The following is a 17,884-nucleotide window of genomic DNA, read 5'->3' on the forward strand; positions in this document are numbered from 1 at the left end:
ACCTTTGACATAAACCTGTTCATGGAAAATAGCAAAGAGATTAAATGTACCAAAAGTTTTTAAATTAACAAATGTCATTCAAATTCTGTATTACTATATGTGCAGGTACAACAGGTTCTATCCCACTGAAACGTGGGAGACTGTCTTTAATTGCAAACTGTGTTTATAGTTTTAGTGCTAGCTTATGCTCCCACTAAAAACTGCATTTGTGTGACCATAGAGGATTTTCATTTAAAACGCCGAGGAAAACTGGGTAATAAGGAGAACAAATAAACACAATCCACGCTGGGTTACAAAGCCTAACTGCTGCTTTGACCTTAACTTAAAAGGTTCCTCAAAATCATACCAACAAAGGAATGATGCTCAATGTGTCAGGCCCTTAAGGAGCAATCAGATCGGAGGCCCTCAATGAGCAAGCAGCTGTGGTACCAGGAAAAGGCCACCTCAAATAATATCATTGTGCTGCCACCCTCATTAGTGGACATTTATGAAGCCCTCGATACCATCATCCAAAATATTCTCTGCATAAGGCTTAAGAACCAAAATGTCAGCACTAAAGCGCCTTCCATTCCTTCCTATCAAAAACAAAACAGTTATTAGATTACTTTCCTTTTATCTCCAAACAGTCTTCTGTAGGATTATCCAACTATTTACCTTAATACCCCATCTGCTCAACATGTATGCGAGTCAGTTAGTTACTACTATCCTCTCATGCTACTACTACGACAACTAACAACTCAACAGAACTAACAAAACACTAACCTGTATAAATGTATAGGCATTTATATAGCGCAAAATCACCAAGCGGTTTCTAAGCGCTTGCTTAGGGAACCCGTCCTGGTATTCCCCTGTGAGATAACCCCGGCAGGGTATCCGCAAGGTGAAAGCCAGGCATCCCGCCGCGAGGGGCCGTTGTGGAGATTAAGCAAGCTATTGCCCAGAGTCGCAGAGTGTGAACCCGTGAATCGAGTAGGCACCGGAGAGAGAATTGTCGAGTCCATGGACATTTTAGGACACAAGACCCCGCCGAGCCGGGAATTGAACCCTGGTCCCGGGCTGACATCTGCTTCCAGGTCTGCCTCCTCTAACCAGTGAGCCACACTTCTCCAACAAAGAAACACAGAATAGCATACAATAAACCTCTGGGTGACATAAGTATCTGACACTCAGTGCAGACATATCGGAAATAAATACTAGTCTGCAAGACATCCTTACTGCACTATTCATTCACCTGTTATTGACCCAAGCAAATAAAGCACATGTGCATAATCCTAGAAATAAATTAAACAAAAAATCATCCATTCCATCTCTGGAGTATAGTTAGAAACATGTTCTCATTTCAGTAGTTCTCCCAAGAACCAGGAAAATGTAATGCCAAGTCCGACTACACCAACTGACTGTACCAAAGATTGTTTTTCTAATAAAAAATGGTGTAGAATGTCAAAGCCAAACTAATACATCTATACGCAAATGATCCTACATCTCAAGCACGTTCAACCAGATGTACGACCCACCAATTTGCAGTTCGCAAATTGCATCGCTTGTACAAATTGGGATGTACAAGCGCGTCTCATACAAGATTTGCAATTAAATGGGGTCGCAAACTACATGCCAATGAGGCAAGCACAATTTGCAGCCCCATTAGGAATGGCTAGCACTCACAGGGATGGTGGCTTGCTGGGGTTAGCAGGCCACCATGCCATTTACCGCTTTTAAATAAAGCAGTTTTTTTTTTTTTAAATGCAGCCCGCTTTCTTCAAAGAAAAACTGGATGCATTAAAAAAAAATGAAACTTTTTTGTTTCATTATTTAAGGGCAGGTCCCTGGGGCCAATGCCTTCTCTTTAAAAATAGTTTTTTAATCATTCACAACGGGGATGGGGTCCCCCTGGGGACACTTTCAAGTCTGCGATTAGGTTACCACCTACTTCAAGTAGGTGGTAAATTGTTAGTGTTTGCGACACTCATACATACAAATGTGAGTCGCTATTCGGAAGGGACACCCTTGGCACACCCCTTCCTAATAGCGAGTCCCAAACCTCATTTTGCAAATCAGTAAAATGTACCTATTGGCAAAATAAGGTTTGTACGTGGCCATGCCCTAAATTGCTGTTGCACACAGGCCGATTGCCCGCTTGCAACTGAGGATCGTACATCTGGCCCCAATAATTCAATTTGGCATCTGACAACTGGAAAACTATCTTCTGACCCCTTATCTCACCATAAAGCACTAAACAGAATTGGCAAGAATTCCTACAACACAAACTTCTTCAGAATCACAACTTGCCATTCCCTATTACAACAAAGTCAACGGAGGAGGAAACAGCTAGTGAATAAAAGCTGAAGGAGGCATTTGTAAGGAATGTTTGGCCCATTCACACCCACTCTTCATTCAAGAAGTTGATCACTGCCTCTTTTTCAAATCGCTACCATATTTCCAATGCGAAATGAAATACGTTTTTATTGGAACCTTGAATACCACACGATACAAAGTGTGCACTTAATATTTTCAGCAAGTCAAAAGGGTAGAACACATGTTGGCTGATGTTCTATTCACATGTACAAGATGTGACCGAAAGATTTTTTGGCACGAGAATAAATACTTGTAAACAGCCTTAAGCCCGCCTTGTACTCTGGGGGTTAAAGAGTATAGGCTAGTAATGTGTGAATATAGTGTGACCTAAATAGCATTTTATTGCCTCAAATGTATGGCAGAGACTGCTTAAATCCTGCTGCAACCAGCATGCATCCAAACCTAAACATGGATGTAGGAGAAAAGCTACAATTGTGCATTCATGCGGATGAATACCAGTTTTGAACTGCTCTGTAGAATCTAAATCAAAGAATAAGGCCTATGAATTATTACTTAGAGTACACACTGGAGTGGCAGGGGAGTAACCCACAGCAACATACTTTATAGAGCCAGCCATGCTATGCTTTGTCGAATCCACTTTGGACAACAAAGCACCTAACAGTTCTAAAATCAGCAATAGTTAATACATGATGAATCCAATGAGGGGCAGGGAGCAACCAATAAAAAAAAAACATCATATGATGTGATGGTCCGGCATGGAGAGATGGAACTCCTTGCATCACTTTTAGTTCCTTTATAGGACAAGCGTGGTGTAACCCAAAAAGTCTATCCAGGTGTGGCAGAGGACAATCTATATGAAAAGACATTATATAACCCTATTGTCAGTAATAAATCCCCCCCCATACCTGGGAAAGAGCAAGTCACAGGGATGGTATTGTACAACAACTCAAAGTGACAAAGGGGCAACCAGAAAGCAAAATAGCAATAGTAAATGCTTGGATGAACCTACCTCCAAGTAGCAGAGCTACGGCCCTTGGGACTATGGTTTGGGATGTCAAGCACGGGATACTAGAGAACTAAACCAATGGATTGGGCATTGTATAACCACGAACAACAACAAAAGACCCTGTCCAGTGGGCGTCTACTGGTGCCAGCAACTACGGAGATAGAACAGTCTGTATGTACAGCTAACTACTCCCAATCCCTACAGTTATGTAAGGACCATTCACTGCACTGCGCCCTGATTAACGTTATTCCTTAACAGCAACAAAAAACTAAGAAAAGTCTAAACCATCTAGGTCAAAGACAGGAATCCACACCCACAGTGTTGGACCAAGTCCTACTTAGGAAAAAATGTGCGAGACAAGTGACCCCTCACGTTTAGACTTGTCTTTGTTTTTTGTTGCTGTCAAGGAATAAGGGTTTTCCCTTCTTTTAAAACGTTAATCAGGGCGCAGTGCAGTGAATGGTCCTTACATAACTGTAGGGATTGGGAGTAGTTAGCAGTACATACAGACTGTTCTATCTCCGTAGTTGCTGACACCAGTAGACGCCCACTGGACAGGGTCTTTTGTTGTTGTTCTAGGTTTGAGTGGAGGGCGACCCTGCCCTATCTTCCCTCTGAGCTCCTATTGTGTTTTTGACCATTGTATAACCACCACAAGCTTTAGGCTGATGAGTAGAACTGGGAGCAAATGCTGAGCAATCTATAAGAAGTAGAATTTTACAGCCAGCCAAAGCATGTAGTCTTTTAAGGGGAGCAAACCCCGGTAGCAACTGAGGTGCAAGCACAGGGACGCACTTAAGAAAGAGGGTGAGCAGAACTGAGGCAACGAGGGATATTGCCCAAAGAGAACACAGCATCTTGGTAAACATTTTAAAAATATGCATAGAATAAATGTTGAAGGCAGGCAAGCTGAAAAATAATCACAAAATTGTACACACCAAGGCACAGTTTGCGAGTTGCATCAGTCACCATGTCCAGGCTACCAAATGCAGTGTCTGATGCATTTCGGAATCTACAATCTGTTACACTCCACCTGGACACAGTGTTGCATATTGGAACCTCTTAGTCTTTACTTTTTTCTAAAACTAAGCCATTGGTATGCTTTCAGAAGACAGACAATAAGCATGGTCTGTTTGCAGGTTCACTTATTTAAGCACTGTACTTAACACCATGGGCTGTTGGTTGTCCAAGATAATAATGAGATATTGTGCTACCTAACAGATTGTATTTGATATATCAAAGAAAAATAAACATTCGCAAATTGTCTCAGTTCTAAAAAGCTCCAACGATGGCTTTTGTCATTGAGTTTATAGGCATCAGCAAACACATCAAGCATTTTTCCAATGGGGGCGGGGGTCTAATAAAGAGGGTAAATGATGCGTAAGCATATATCGGGTCACATGTCACGTCATGAAGCAAGTGCAGCAACGCACGGAGGCCTTTTTAATGTTCTGATGCAAAAACAAAACCATTCAATCGTGAAGGGACGTGTTTAAAGCTCACTTAAAGAATATGGTACATATTAGAAACGAACAGGTAATAATAAAAGAGAGCCAACGTTGTCTGTACCAGAGGCCTAAAAGGGTAACTTAGCCCACTATTTGAATCTAGATCATTAGAAACTTAATAGTTGAGGTACACAGTTCATTTGCAAATATCTAACAATTATATGTTTACTTGCACTCCAAAGTCATGAAAATAAAGTCCTCACGAGCAAGTGTGCTTTAACTGGGGCTGTTTTAGTCAATCCACTGCCCTGCTCCAAAACCTATCAATTGAAATGGCCTCCGAGAAAGTGCACTGTTCAGGAACAAATTAAATTAAATTTTCCATTGGTTTTATTAAAAAGAATTGTAATACAATATGAATATCATTTAAAAATGCCACCTCAGAGGAAACAAATGGTGACAACCAGTAACTCCTAGTCCCACATCAAAGCAGGCAGAGTGGATCCTGCATAATGTCAAGTTCATTTTACACGCTTAACCCTTATGGAAATAAAGAGAAGTAGTTTAGGGTCTACACGAAGTTAAAAATAAGTAAAGGCAAGCAAATATAAATGTTCGTAATTTCGGACCTGATGTTTTGTTTGAAGGTACCGAGGAGAAACCTTGCTTATTATTGTCGAGCTAGAAACAGTTGTGCAGTGATACGGGACAGAAACATCCAGCAAATCAACACTCCACCGAATAGGTACGAAGCACCACTAGGTTTGGGAAATGGATAGTCTTTATCACGGCAGTGTTTAGCAGTATGGAATGGCAGATCACCATGGACAAAGTTCAGTAACGATGTTCCGTTTCCCTTGACGGAACAGTTTATCTACTAGACGTCAATGAAACGAGCAGGCCAAATACTGGGTTCAAGAATATTTTTTAAAGATGATAAAATGAGCATATGTAATGTATTTGGAGGACTGCTTCGACTGTCCTCTCGCAGGGCCATGCGGTCCCACAGTCGCGATATCTCAATGAATTTTTAACAGATATCGGAACGTCTAGCCAGGAAATTAATGATTTGCTAAGTAACACTGCGCCGCGTTCAAGGAAACAGCTTTAAAACTATGATCTATACTACAATGCCATTGATTAAAAGTAAAGCATGCGTATCCTACGTTCTAAATGACATAATCAAATGAAAACGCAGGGACCCCAATAAGTAATTACTGAAATAAGACCTGTACTGGAAATTATAACCGAGATACTGTGAAACTAGCTGATCTCGAGACATATTTTTCAGACAGGTGAGCAACTGGGGTAAACTGGTAGCCAAATCAAGTCAGTTTACCACAACTTTCCTAATCAACTGTGATGTCCGTGATCTTACGAGGCCGGGTTAACCGATACCCATTTAGGATTTGTCAAGTGCAAATCACATAAATATGGAGGGAAACACAATATTTACTTCTCGCTAACACCCAACACTTTCTTGCTGATGCATGGGGGTGTGGGCAAAGTATTTACACATATGCAATCTCAAAAAAGCAATAAAACATACTGCTACAGATTGTGTTAATACCATTGAATTTACAAAATGATCCGCTCTGCACACACAGGGCAAGGCTCTGCCTCAGTGACGAAGAGAATGAGTCATAACAGGTCATTACTCATAAGTTGCCTTTCTGTCACTTCCGTTCAGACACTTTCCTGTTACTAAGGAGGGAGTGGTTGCACCGTTTCCTCGTTTCTTGTATTTGCCTCAATACATTGTAAAGGCTAACTCAATTCTTTGCGGTTAAGAAAACAATATAAATTCACCGCTGACTCTACTTCACGTACTTTTTCAGGTTTAAACATTTCTATTGAAGACTTGGTCTGGTGTAAAGAGCTGGGTCCGACTACCAGGGTGTTGGCCTGGGGTTGGGGGAAGCCTCACTTATGGCAGTATAGGTCCTTGAGTGTCTTGAGCTCCTCGATTAGAGTCCGATTCTGGTTTTCTAACACTGCCACACGATTCTCCAGACACTTCACGTACTCCTTTTTCTTTCTCCTGCACTCCCGTGCCGCCTCCATGTTCTTCATCAGCCGGATCTCCCGCTTCAGCTGGGGATCCACAGTCTTGGCATTGGCGGCAGCGGCGCTACTGAGGGCTAGCTGTGAGCTCATGAGCACTGTCTGGGGTAGCGCGGATGTGGTACTGCCGCCCCCGGAGGTGGTGGTGCGAATCTGGTAAGTCTGCATGTCCCCAGAGGGGGTCTGCACCACCACCTGGTTGGAGGGAACTAAGATCTGTTGCCCATCCGAGGTCTGTGCATACTGCAGGATAGTTGTGCCGGCGCCACCCAGGTGCTGGTGCAGATCCCCTCCACCGCTCATGCTCAGGGTCTGCAAGCCCTGCACTGTGTCCGAGGCCGGGGAAGCAAACTGTAGAGCGCCGTTGGGCGCGATGGCAAAGTATTGGCCGGTGCTGGTCTGGTAGATGGTGGTGGTGGCGGCTGCCATCGAGGCAGCAAGGGCGGTGGAGGCACCCGCGCTCTCCTGCTCCTCCTGCAAGTGCTGCAGCTGCTCCTCGTCGCCGCGCTCGCCACCGGACAACTCCTTTAGGATCTTTCGGTAGGAGGGCCGCCGAGCCAGAAGCTCCCGCGCCGCCTTCTGTTGGGAGTCCTCGCTGCGCGGCTGAGGGGAGCCCGCCTGTTCCTCGTCAGCCCGATCCTCCAGCTGCTGTTGAGCGGCACTCAGGATATGCTGCGGCGGCGCCGGCGACCGGATGACTGAAGAAGGCGCCGCGGCCTGGATTACGCCGTGCACCTGCACCTGCTCTCCGCTGGGCAGCTGCAGCACTGTCACCTGCTGGCCCCCACCGGCACCACCTCGCAGCGACACGATCTGCTGCGCCAGCTGGGACACCTGGGCTGCCGACACGGTGATGGAGTGTGTTCCCTCTGAGCCGCCGTCCCTGTCCGAAGCATCTTCCATGATTGCCGCAGAGAAATGGGCTCGCGCACACCAGGAAGTGAACGCGGACGCCTGGGTGCGGGCTTCTCTGTCTGTGGCCGGTTACTAAAGGTTTCCTGGCGCTACAGCCTGACGTCGAAAACGGGCAGCGTAAGAGCCGGGGGGAACAGAAACAAAAAAAAAACGAAATATTAACTTGGGACTGCTGCCCAAGCAGCGCAGCCAAACAAAGAAAAAGGTTAAACGTCCTCCTAGGCCTCGATTGCGCGTGACGTTGACGCTGTGCATGAGGTCATCACGCTCATGTGAAGCTCCAGGCTGCTTGGTTTGAAATGTAGTCAATTTTGAATTATCAACAACTCAGAGATACCCATAAACACAAAGGATTCATCACGCTGTATCTAGTGTGGAGGTACGAACTGTTTTTTTAGTTTATAGAAATGCATGAATGTTTACAGCATACATCTGAATACAAATACGTTATTTATTCTTAGGAACGCTTTAAGCAAAAACGATATATAAGAACATGTGTTACAGCACTAAGATAAACGAGGCTTTTATTGAACTTCTACCAAACTATTTCCCTCGCCTCACAAGCTCAGTGTTTTTTAATAGTAAACCTTCCATTCCAAGATGGCGTTTCTGTCAAATTAGGCGGCTGAAACAGTAAACCTCACCACTTCCAATCCTAGCAGACACTTCAGTCCCTTTTTCATTTCACTGCCCACATGAGGATTGTGTGTAGTAAATATTGGTTGTAGCTAACTGAACAAGTAGAAATGACTGAAGGCGTGTAGGAATGACTTAATGCAGGTCGACGCAGAGGTGTTATTTTTTAATAAAAAAAAAAACCATAGAGTTGATGGTCTAATGAAACCCACCACATAGTATAGAAGGTAATAACATATGGCACACAGGTTTAGAACTCTCATGTTTAAAAATACATCTTTCTTGTAAATGCAATAGTTATGAACTTTATCAGTATTATAGTATGGGGTTTGACATCATTTACGTACATGTAAAATGAATAATATGTTAAAAACGCACAATGAGAAATTGAAGTAAATACTTTTTATTAAGCAGGTTAGCCCACACAGCTGTAGGTCAGGTAGGGAGAGCTGGGAGAAGTGTCTTGTCACGAAGGTCATCAGCTGGCGTCTTTCAACATTCCAGAACGCTCAGCTTATGACAGGGTTGAGGAGAGTACGCATAGCTGCCATTACTATGAGTGACATTTCCATAATTTCAGAGTAATTATGAGTGACATTTCACCGACTATGAGTGACACTTTCTCACAAAAAAAAATCAAGCAGATAAAATGAGGGAAACAAATATCTGAAATTACACTCATTTGAGCAACGTGACTGCGTCTGTAATGTTGTGTGTTCAAATAACTAGAGGACCACTGGTTATGTTCCAGTAAGTATATATTTATTAAATTGTGAATTTCGAGCTTAATAGAGGAGCGCCGGCCGGCGCTGCCGTTCTCTGTTTTCCCCGGCGCGCAATGAGGGATGCGCGCGCAGCGCGCCAACATGGCCGCCGCACGTCACGTCTGACGTGACGTGCATAAACTAGAATGCACACTCTACATATCTCCCCTTTTTATCAAACTTTAACTGCGTCACTTACAGTCCAGTGTCCAACTCGAAATCTCGAAATCTGGAGGGCCTTACCACCGGCCTCCCACTTCTTGTAACCTTTACCGGGTTCTCCATAGTTCCTTGGCTCCACTCCTCTTGGCTCTCTGCTCCTTCTCTCACAGCTCCCTCTTCATTCATGCTTCTCTCAAACCTGTCCATCTCCGTACCTCTACTCCCGTTCTCTTCTTCCTCTTCTCTATCCATTTCTCCCCTTACTCTGTCTTGCTGCTCACCGGCTTCTTGTCTCTTCTCCACGTTCGCACCTTCCATGTCTTCCCATTCAGTTCCATGTTGCTCCCAGCCCAAAACCTTATTGCACCTAGCCATCCGGTCCTGGGACCACACGTTTCCATCGCTCAGCAAAGCGGCTCGATCGTACACCTCCACGACTTGCATCGGCTTGCTGTACTTGCTGTCTCCCTTCTTCTGTAGAGTGGCCAACTTTACTCTCACCCACTCTCCTTTCTCCAATCCTGTACTTTTGACATTCCTCCGTTTATTGTAGTGGTCACTGTAAATTGTCTGTGCTCTTTCCAGGTTGGCCCGCACCACTGCAGGGGACCATTCGCTGGTGACGACCTTTTCCTTCCAAATCCTGTTGTCATGGGTGAAGGGTTCACGTCCCCTCAATATTTGGAATGGGCTGTACCCCGTACCAGTGGGGGTTATTCTGTACGCCCACACCATGTTCTCTAACGCCTTTTCTCAACTCTGTCCACTGGATATGGCGGCTTGGATGGCTCCCATCACTACCCTGTTAAATCTCTCCACTAGGCCGTTACCGGCCGGATGGTAGATCGCCGTGTGCTTGACAGTGATGCCATTCCTTTGCATGAACTTACTCCACCTTTCCGACGTGAACTGGGGCCCATTGTCACTTAAGATCGATTTGGGTATTCCTTCCCGGGTGAAAGTCTCTGACAGGAACTTTATGATGTTTTCTGTGTCCATGGACTCATCTATTTTCACCTCCGGCCACTTTGAATATTGATCTATGAGTACGCACACGTATTTCTGCGTGCCTTGGTCATCTAGGACGGGTCCCAAAATGTCTATCGATAGTTCTTCCCATGGATTAGCGGGAGGGTCAAACTTCCCTATTGCTGGCCTCAAGGGTTTTAAGGTCTTATCTGCTCTTTGACATTGTGGACATTCCCTGACATGCCTCTCAGCCTTTATGTCCATGCCTGGCCACCAGTAGTTTTGCTTTGCCCTTGCTTTTAGTTTTCCTATGCCTAGGTGTCCTTCATGTAGCAGGTCCAACAGTTTCGAGGTGAGGTTCCTGGGGGGGATCACCTTGTCTCCTCTGTAGATGAATACCCCCTTGTCCCCTACTGACAGTTCCTCTCTGACTTCAAAGTACGGCTTGAGGCTCGCCCTCACGGTTCTTTTCTCAGGCCATCCTTGAACAATGTTCTCTTTTACTTCTTGCATGTCCGTGTCTTCCTCATAGGACTCTGACCATTCTTGTAAGCTTATCAACCTTTCTTGGTCCTCTATAAGGGCTACCAACTCTCCTTTGCTTGCAGGGTCTTCCTCTCCTGGTTCCATGGCGGCCGCCCTACTCAGGTAATCCGCCACTCGGTTCCGGTTCCCGGGAAGGTACTCCACGTCATACCTAAACTCGAGTAACTTTAGTGACATCTTGGATATTCGGGGAGTGGCACTGGCATGTCCACTCGATGTCAGCACCTTCACCAATGGCTTGTGATCTGTTTTGAGTAGAAAATGTGTTCCCCACAGAAATTGCCTGAACCTCGCCATGGCCCACACAACCGCCAGCATCTCCTTCTCAATCACGCTGTATTTGCTCTCTGTATCCGTCAGTGCCCTGGACGCAAAACTGATTGTCTCCTCTTCCTCTGTCTTGCATGAGCACAGCGCCCAGGCCCTTGTCGCTGGCATCCGTCGTCAGTACAGTGGTGCCTTGTGGATCGTAGCCCTTGAGGGGAACAGCTCCTATTACATCCCTTTTGATCGTTTCAAACTCGGCTTGTGCTTCCGGTGTCCATTGGAACACAGTGCTTTCCCTGGTCAGTAACCTCATGTTGTGGGTCTTTGAGGCGAAGTGGACCACAAACTTGCTGTAATACTCCGCCATCCCCAGGAACGACCTGACCTCTTCCTTGCTTTTGGGTGGTGGAGCATCAGCGATGGCCTTTACATTTTCCAGATTGGGTGTAACGCCCTGTTGTCCGATCTCGTGTCCTAGGTACGTTACCGACTGTAGTCCCAACCGACACTTCGCCCACTCCGCTGTAAGGCCTTTTGTTTCCAGCGTCTGTAGCACGTGTTCCAGCTTTCGGTCATGATCATGCTTGTCTCGGCCCATCACCAGGATGTCGTCCTGGAAATACTGGACATCTTTGCAGTCTCGGAATAGTTGGTGCATCATCTTCTGGAAAACTGCAGCCGCCGAGGCCAGCCCGAACGGCATGCGGCAAAACTGATAGCAACCAAACGGGGTGATGAAAGAGGTGAGACTTTTGCTGTCCGGGTGGAGTGCTATTTGGTGATAGGCTGATGTCAAGTCGATAGTGGAGTACCACCTCACTCCTCTGGTCTTGGCCAACATTTCTTCAATTCTGGGGAGAGGGAACTTCTCCACCACGATATTTTTATTCAGTTCTCTCAGGTCCACGCAGAGCCGGACCTTCCCATTGGGCTTCATCACGACCACCAGGGGCGCCAACCATTCCGCACATGTTATCGGTTCTATTATCCCCTTCTTTTCCAACTCCTGAAGTTCCTTCTGGACCGCCTCTCGTACCGCAATCGGCACGTTTCTCACCTTGTGAGCTACCGGTATGGCCCCTTCCTTGAGCACGATCTTGTGTTGGAACTTTTCCATCCGTCCCACCGTGCCTCCAAACACTTTTGGGTAGTTCTCCTTCCACTTATTCAAGTCCGGCCATTCCTCTTGTTCTGCGAGTAGTATTTGTTCCTTTCCACCTGGATCCAGCTTTATCCCCAAGTCACCCTGGTCCAGCCATCCAAGGACGGAGGGTCCTTTCTCCGCTATATATAGCTTGCACCACGCTGATCGGCCTCTAAATTCAAACAACAAGCGCCGGAACCCCATCATTGGAATACGGTCGCCATTGTAAGTGACCGGCCGAATGTCTAGTTTCTCCAGCTCTGGGCCCAACTTGGGGCTGAACATTTCTTCCCACACTGCTCGCTGGACAATGGTGAAAGGGGATCCGGTGTCTGCCACTACTGTGATGGTGATTCCTCCCATAGACATGTCCAGAATAGGTTTCGTGGATTTCTTCCCTTCTACGCTTAGTACTTGGTCGTATATACATAAGACTGTGATCACCTCTTCCTCTGCGATCTCCTCTAGGTCTTCTTCGCCTTGGTCTATGCTTTTCACCATTTCCTTGGGATTTTTCTTCCTACACACCTTTTCGTAGTGGCCCAAGATGCCGCAGTGTAGGCACTTAGCTCTGAACGCGGGACATCTTCGATCACGTGCGTCGTGGGACCAACTGCCGCACCTGTAGCATGATTTCTTGCCTTCATTGCCTGCTTGTTTCCCTTGCCATCTGTTGGTTCCTCTGGCCATCGGTTCTTTGCCTCTCTGGTCTTTCCGGTGGTCTCCCTCTTGAATCCTGTTCACCATCGTTGGGGGCGCTATGTCTTTCTTTGTCGCATCGGCACATCTCCGTGCGAGTTCCGCCCTTTTTACAATGACCATTACGTCTTTGAGTGTGGTGTCGCTGCTTGCCCATAACTTGTCCTGGACATTTGTGCTAGTGGTATGCATCACGATCTGGTCCTTTATGAATTCGTCTTCCCACAACGCGTATTTGCACGGGGCAGCTAGCTTCCTCAAGGCCGCTACGTATTCCTCAATGTTCTCTCCCGGCCGTTGTCTTCTCTGCTGGAAGTTAAACCTGTCCACTGATACGCATATAGTGGGGCGATAACGTTCGTCCAGATCTTCCAATGCGTGTGCATATACATCCTTGTCGGCATCGTCCCTCTTTTTGGGCACCAGGCTCTTGTAAATCCTGAGCCCCTCCGGGCCCAGGTTTAGTAATAGGATCCGTTTCTTCCTTTGGGGGGTGAACGACTCTTCATTTTCATCCTCCAGGACCCCTATGAAATTGTCGATATATTCTTTCCAGTCCTCCCACTTCATCAGGGGGTCCCCTGGTTTCGGTAGGAATTGCACCGGCGCGATCGCATAGCCTGCTGGCGTGCTCATCCTCACCTCCCTGATCGCCGTCGATTTGACGTCCTTGCTGGTGGGACTCCCTGGGGTGCTGTCCTTCACCTCTGTGGTGGTGTCTGCCAGGGGACTCTCAGTGCTAGTCCCCGCCTCCTCCTCTTTGGTAGCCAGCGCTGTATCTCCAGGGCCCGGCGTGGTGGCAAGGGTTGCACCGTGGGCTGTCTCCTGTGGGCGTGCTGCTGCCTCTACGGCCTCTTCGCCGCCTCTCGGTTGTCAGTGGCGCTGCCACGCTCCTCCGCTCGTGTGGTGGCTCAGCTGTGCCTTCCCATGGACCCTCTGCAATGTGGGCTATGTGGGGCAGCTCTGCATCCTGCTGTAGTTGTATGTGGGGTTGCCTACCCTGCTGCTGTCCACGTGGGGGTCCGTTTTTTTCTTGTCTTCCTCTTTTCCTTTCCACGTGGGTGGGTTAGCTGGAGCCTCCCGACCTCGTCGCCACTGTAATGTTGTGTGTTCAAATAACTAGAGGACCACTGGTTATGTTCCAGTAAGTATATATTTATTAAATTGTGAATTTCGAGCTTAATAGAGGAGCGCCGGCCGGCGCTGCCGTTCTCTGTTTTCCCCGGCGCGCAATGAGGGATGCGCGCGCAGCGCGCCAACATGGCCGCCGCACGTCACGTCTGACGTGACGTGCATAAACTAGAATGCACACTCTACATCAGCAAAAATACATTTTCACAGCATAGATAGCAGTCAGTGCAAAAGTAGATGTTGACTTACACACACTTCCTGCACGGGGCAACATAGGTCTGAAACTGGCCTGATTCACCAAAGCACAGTAAGTAACTGTATGTGTTATAATCCGCACTGTACAACCAGCACCAGCTGCATGATCACGCCCTGCTAAAAATAAATTTGCTAATTAACACACACACGCACCCACAGCCCCCCCCCCAAAACGCGCTAAGGCTGAATAAACTGAAGCACTATATTTAGGGCGTAACAGTAAATATTAGAACATTACTACCAGGTAACTCCGTGTAACCAGCACTGCACTAGTCACGTTCATTAACTGCGTAATGTATTCCAGGAGCTGTGTGTAGTACTGACCGGTTCGGATTGGCTGGTCCAACTAAACAAAGCATCAGTGCTGATTATTAAAAGAAAAGTCCAGGGCAGGCACATGTGTGAGAGAGAGGGAGGGCGGAGAAGGCAGCCCGGCAGGGCGCAACTGCAGCATAAGGGAGTCTGGAGGGCTCACAGGCGCTTTCCAAATTAATGTAATTTGAGCAACCTGCTGAACTCAAGAGCAATAGAGTGTGCTGGGAACTGTATACTAGGGAGTTTAGACCGTTCGGTCCGCGCTTCGCTCCCCTCCCCCACAGCAACTTTATTCGATTGATGATCCTGTTCCAACAGAAAAAAAATAAAATTTTTACAGAAACAGAACCCTCAGAGAGAGCAGTGCCACATCAGTTTCTGTTAAAGACACCTTGTAAAACGTAAGTACAGAGACATTCGCAGCAAGTGGCCTCGAAGATAATTAACACTTCCTTATTTGGGAAGTTAGTAATCACACAACGTTTCAGTTGATTGATGTACTAGAAACACGCACTGCAAGCAGCACTTACAGCACTTACTTCTTAACACGCCTTCTGGTAGCCGGAGCCCACAACTCGGACTCTCCCAGGCGGCCCCGCCTACGACCACACAGCTTCAGTACATGTTTTAAAGCTACGGGCTGATGGTGTGCACTGTAGAGGCTGAGGCTGCAGCTTAGGGACCACTCCAGCGGCCAGGTTCACTCCGCTGCCTGTGTGGGTTCGACCGTCATTAATACATTTCCCACAACGGTGCGAGCCAAAGCTTTTCTCAGGAACTGTGCTTGACTGAGCCTCGGGCGGCAGGAGGGAGGACCCGACCCGCCTTAAATAAAGTTGTATGCGAAATCCCGGGGTGCGTGCAGTGCGCCGTGCCCGTGTGTTACATTGTAGCAGCCACGAATCAATATAGACACAATGGAAACTATATTCAGTTGTGTAACTTATCCAGCCGGACAGAGGTCAAGAATTTTTACTATACAATGTGAATTGAATTTCTGATATTGTTTCATTTACAGAAATCTTTAGCTTCTGCCTAAATACCTTTTCTCTGTTGCTTGACTACCTTTTCACTATGCCAATCTGAAAGCGTTAGGGTACAGGCTTGTGCTCTACTCTCAAAGAACTGTGAAGGCATCCTTTGTGATTTGGTTTTTGTATAGTAAAAATTCTTGACCTCTGTCCGGCTGGATAAGTTACACAACTGAATATAGTTTCCATTGTGTCTATATTGATTGGTTGCTTTCATTGTTAGTGCATGGGACCACTGTTGCTATAATAAATATGTTCCCCGAGGTCCTGTGCTGACTCGTATGGGTGCCCTTGTTGTGTTAGATACATTGTAGTAGCAGCTGAGCCAGGCGCTGAGCCTGCCAGAGCACTCCTCGGCTGCGCGCACAGTTACTGCGCACCTCCACACTAGTTTAAGGTGCATTAGAAGCACTCACGCTTTGACAGCGGAGGAGAGGCTATAATTAGTGACTTTCCATTTTAGTGAGGTGATACGTGCCACCACACTGAAATGATAGTGTCACGCCTGATGCGTGACACTTAGCAGGACTGGGTACGGGGTGAAGAGAGGGACAAAAGAGATACAGTATAAACACAACACATCTTCCTCCTTGAGGAACAGTAATAACAGATATGTCATTAGTCACATACAAAGTCATCCAATTTGGTTGGGGGAACAACCCTGCGTCCACATCTTGTTCTTACAGTTTCTTTTACATCATTGACAGGTATACGCTAACTGTAGCCTGATGAGGCAGAACACTGGGTGTTCTATGGAATATCCCCATTGTCCTCTTCTTCCCAGAATTCACCCCCACCATCTTCAGTGGATCTATGCATGACCTTTCCTTCTCCATCTGTTTCACTGTGCTTGTCTGAGGCTAACCTTGAGAAGTGCCACACTCTTTCATCACTCAATAAGGCTGAGTTACTTCTTCCTGTGTGAAATACACTCAAGATGGCCGCCTAGCGTAGCTTACGCACTACGTCATTCACCGTTTGACAGATTACTTCGTTGTTGAATGCGCGTTTGACAGTTGCCAGCTGCCGGTTGTCAGATGGCAGTTGGAAGTATTTTAGTCAGCGCAGCGCTTAAGACACCATAGAGTTTCTTAACATGTGTTTCTTGAGTCCATGAGCAATGTGCGACTTTTCCTTTTTTTCTTCTAAGTTCAGAATGCCTCTCTCAGTCGACATTTTTAAAGATGCCTTCCATGATGAAAACCCAGTTTTTTCATCAATCCTTATTATTGATTCTCCACTTATTCACTGACCTTATTTTTTAGTAATATTCATACTTGGTGCTTATAGTTGCTCTTATTGTATTTTCATCAATGGTCATGTTTTCCCGAAATATAACCAATTACTGCACCCGGGTTCTGCTGTGTTGGCCCCGGTCGCCAATTTGTTAAGAAAACACAATGAGCGATTGAAGTAAATACTTTTTATTAAGCAGAATAACCAACACAGCTGTAGGTCAGGAGTAGAGAGCAGGGAGAAGCGTCTTGTCACGAAGGTCATCAGCTGGCGTCTGTCAACATTCCAGAACGCTCAGCTGATGACAGAGGTGAGGAGGGTACGGGTTGCGGAGAGCGACAAAGAATTACAGTATAAACATATAATAACTCGTCAGCTCAACAAAATAGACACATTTTATGTAATTCATGTACTCTGAAGTCCTTATGTAATGTAACTGGTTCGGTTGTGAAGCACTCTGGAACCTTCGGGTAAAGGTTGCACTATACAAAAACGCATAAATAAATAAATGATTTCCATGTTCTATTGCATGGCTAATGTACGACAGGTAAAAACATAGGGGAGAGGGTGTCGTCCGTTGGCTAGACTGCCGACTTTGGTGCTGGAAACCAGGGTTCGAGCCTCAGGTCGCGTCCACATCCTGTGATTCTGGGCAAATCACTTAATCTCCCCGTGCCTGAATTTGTAACGTAACCTGTGCTCATGTAATGCGCTCCAATACCTTCGGGTCGAGTTTGCGCTATATAAAATCTGCAAAGAAAAAAAGCTTAAACATCTGTTGATACTAGTTTGCATTTAGCTCTTCCTATATATTATTGCGGGAGTGCCGAATTTACTTTTTGCTTATGGGTGACGTTACCATGTTTGTGTTGCCCTTGTATGTGACATTTCCTGGTTTAGTTTGATAACTTGAGTGATACCCTATCATTATCGGAATGAATCAATTGATTGTGAATTTCTGAAATCCAACTAGTTTTAAAAAT

At 46.2% G+C, this 17,884-nt stretch overlaps 1 long non-coding RNA gene and 1 pseudogene across 2 annotated transcripts in view; one reads left to right on the top strand and one right to left on the bottom strand.

The window, feature by feature from the left end:
* Positions 1-4,724: 4,724 nt before the first annotated feature.
* LOC144763613 (cyclic AMP-dependent transcription factor ATF-1 pseudogene) lies at positions 4,725-7,999 on the bottom strand (annotated as a pseudogene). Its single transcript, XR_013596239.1, has one exon. The product of XR_013596239.1 is annotated as a cyclic AMP-dependent transcription factor ATF-1 pseudogene (transcript).
* A 79-nt stretch (positions 8,000-8,078) lies between these two features.
* LOC144761829 (uncharacterized) overlaps positions 8,079-17,884 on the top strand; it is a 472,065-nt gene continuing 462,259 nt past the window's right edge. Inside the window, exon 1 of the long non-coding RNA XR_013595912.1 lies at positions 8,079-8,125. This is a non-coding gene — a long non-coding RNA (uncharacterized LOC144761829). The remainder of the gene's footprint in view (positions 8,126-17,884) is intronic.

This window comes from Lissotriton helveticus, chromosome 6, assembly GCF_964261635.1.
Source record: "Lissotriton helveticus chromosome 6, aLisHel1.1, whole genome shotgun sequence".
NCBI lineage: Eukaryota > Metazoa > Chordata > Amphibia > Caudata > Salamandridae > Lissotriton > Lissotriton helveticus.